At 35.8% G+C, this 3,289-nt stretch overlaps 1 long non-coding RNA gene across 1 annotated transcript; it reads left to right on the forward strand.

Annotated features, from left to right (window-relative positions):
* Positions 1–284: 284 nt before the first annotated feature.
* Positions 285–2,357, forward strand: LOC140677538 (uncharacterized). Its single transcript, XR_012049320.1, has 4 exons — positions 285–384; positions 518–623; positions 928–1,033; positions 2,131–2,357. It is a non-coding gene; the product is annotated as an uncharacterized lncRNA (long non-coding RNA).
* The last annotated feature ends 932 nt before the right edge of the window (positions 2,358–3,289 follow it).

Genomic DNA, 3,289 nt, shown 5'->3' on the forward strand with positions numbered 1-3,289 from the left:
GTGCATTTCCCACCTGCCATAAAATGCACCCCCCATCTATCTCTGGCTAGGAAGGTCCTAGAGACATGGAACTCACTGTTGACGGTGAGATGAGAAGTACTGTGCAAATCTTGCTTTTATAAGATCTGTATCAGTGGTTTTGAAGGCCCTCTATACTTTCAAGGGTGAAACTCCCTTTCAACTGCCATTTCTGAAGTCTAAAATATTTTCATGTACCATTTCAATCTTACAGATGAATCTGTCTAATAGTAGGTTTGTGCCTCACTTATCTTGTTTCCATGTTAAAAATACAAAGGTCATCTACCCACATGAGAGGAGATGCCTTTTTTTGGATCCATTGGGGGAATCTAAAAGGAACATTCAGAGATGCCTGGAGTCAACAAGGTATGTTTTTCCATTAAAGGATGATGTCTGATACATAGTACTTGCACTATAACGTCAGACAAAAAGCAGCTCTAAGAGCTGCTAAATGACAATGGTGCAATAGTTTTTTACAAGTAATATTTCTATCATTAAGGGCCTTTATGCGAAAGAAAGACTGCAATGTGACAAGGTGGACATGCAGCACTCTGGCCCATGCACGCCAGCAAGATGGCACATCATGTGGTGTCCTGGCCTTAAAAGTAAGTGTACTGTAAACTACTGAAACAATGTGGACAACCTCAAGGTCATTACCTTTTTTCATAAGAGAAATCCATGACCTGGTTTCTTACATGTTTGTGATATGTACCATTAAATATCCCAAAATTTTGATGTTAACAATTTTAATTACAGCAAGGTGGTCTTGCCGCTGGGCCTTAGGCCTGTCGCACCTCCACACTTGCGTATAATCATATGTTGCTCAAAGTAAAAACATGGATCTTATCATCTTGCTAGTTTATGTATTTATCATAAGATGCTTATACGCTAACCTAAGTTTTTTTTTAGTTTGCAGAGAAAATATTGAAAGGGCAGCCAATTAACATTGAGACGCACCTTTCGGCTGTGAACAATTTCAGACTGGATATTGCCACTATTCTCCTTCAAGAAACAGGTGAATTTTATTTTTAGCAGATCAATATTAATTACTTCATGTTTGAGCTGTTTTAAATCCCATGCCCTTCAGTTGGAATGACAGGGGAATGGGTAAATCATTATAGAGGAATGTACAGCACTGTATCCAAATGCTTAGTTCTAAACTGAAATTGCCCATAACCTTGGTACAAGACACTATGTTGTACCAATTTATAAATGCTGGATATTCTGGAATTATTTAAGTAACATTAATAGTGCATGTGTGGAAGGGGTCCTCTGGGTCCTACTGTCTCACTTTCTTTTAACCTTCTATGTCAGGGTTCCCCAAACTTTTTGACTCGGGGGCCGCATTGGGTTAAAAAAATTTGGCCGGGGGCCAGGCTGTATATATATATATATATATATATATATATATATATATATATATATATATATATATATATATATATATATATATATATATGTATGTATGTATGTATGTATGTATGTATGTATATATTCATATATACATTGTCTTTATAATCAGTTTAGTCATTTAACATCAATTAACATTGATGTTCATCAACATTTAACATTGTCACGTTATCTATGGGAAAATTCATTTTTAGACAATATGATTTGCCTGAGCAGCTAGGAGACACCAAGAGTAACAAGCGGTAGAAAATGGATTAGAAAAGAAAGATTTAAAAAAAATAAAATTAAAAAATAAAAAATTAAAAATTAAAACTTTTTGTTTAACTTCTGACTTCCTGTGGGCCGGATTTTGGATGCTGGGGGGCCTGATCCGGCCCGTGGACCGTAGTTTGGGGACCCAGCAGCTCCAGGTAATACAAGACAGTCTTGATTTTAAGAATTTGAAAATTGGTTGACTGCTTAACATATTGCTTTACTTTAACACATTTAAAAACAGATTTTTTCTCGGTAAATGATGACGTATTTCAAATGAGGTTTGCCACTAACATTTTTAAACCATAAAAAATATTGATGGCACAGATTAAATCAAATAATCAGGACAGCTTAATACAATTACATATTACTGGAGTTTATTTTAATTTCAGCAAGATATTTGAAGAAATTCGAGACTGAATATTGATGCATACTCTTTTTTCGGAACAGATGATCTCAGCAAGGTCTGTCACAGCTGTGGGATGGAGGAGAGCGATAACCCTCAATGGGTACGTTTTCACTGTGCAATACAGTCAGGCTGTGAAATAGCAGGGAGTAGATAACATCATTATTGTAGTAAAATGGAAAATGTATTTTGGTGACAATGCATAATGCGTATGAGTTCAAACAGTGTACCTTCTGTTTTAATGTGTTTGTGTACAAATAGGTTGAATGATAAAGAGGTAAAAAAAAAAAAAAATTGTAATAAGCCCTACAAATGTTAGTGAAACCAACAAATACAGAACAGTTTACTTAACTCTTCCATGACCTACTCCCTCATTTCATACAGAAGCTGGAAAAAGGTCTCAGTCCATTTCATGTGTAGTATGAGCAAGTGGATTCTGTGGCTGTGAAGTCTCGATATGGAGCTGTAACAGTGATAATGATGAATTATTTAAATTCGGAATTTATATACATTTAATGGCCCAACTTATCTGCCTCCTCACCTACATCCTCCTCCCCCACCTTAGATCTGCTGTGACATCTGTGATAGGTGGTTTCACCATGAGTGTGTCCTGAGGCCAGATGTGGATGGGGATTACCTGTGCCCTGCGTGTTCATGATGAGGGGAGTGTTGGAAGTATTAAACTATATTTATGTTATCCCCTTCTGCCCAATATATAATAATATTTCTGTTTATAGATGTATAGTTTTTTATGAGGAGTTACATTTTATTACCAAAAAGTGTTCTTGTTTTTGTGTTCACTTTATTTGACGTTTGACTTTGAATATTGTATATATAAATTATTTAACTATTGGTGGATTTTGTTATTTGTTTGTATTAAAATAACTTGCATTATACCTTGTTTGATAAGAAATTATATTTCTTCTCCTCTGACCTGAAAAAACCTATTTAATTACAAGACTGGTTTCAGATTATATTATCGTAATACCGATGTATTTATGATGTTTGGTGTGACAGGGACTTTATCTCTATTGTGAGGTAAACTTTGTTAGAGAAGTCCCATGTACCAAGAGCTGGGGACACTGTACATACCAAGAAAAACATAGGGGGTGCATTCTCAGGCAGCTGGTCTGAACGTCCTGCCTGAAAATGCAAATAACTCCACCTCTGGAGGTCCAATTTTCACATGGTTTTCAGTGTACA

This window comes from Nerophis lumbriciformis, linkage group LG34 (assembly GCF_033978685.3).
Source record: "Nerophis lumbriciformis linkage group LG34, RoL_Nlum_v2.1, whole genome shotgun sequence".
NCBI classification, from domain to species: Eukaryota; Metazoa; Chordata; class Actinopteri; order Syngnathiformes; family Syngnathidae; genus Nerophis; species Nerophis lumbriciformis.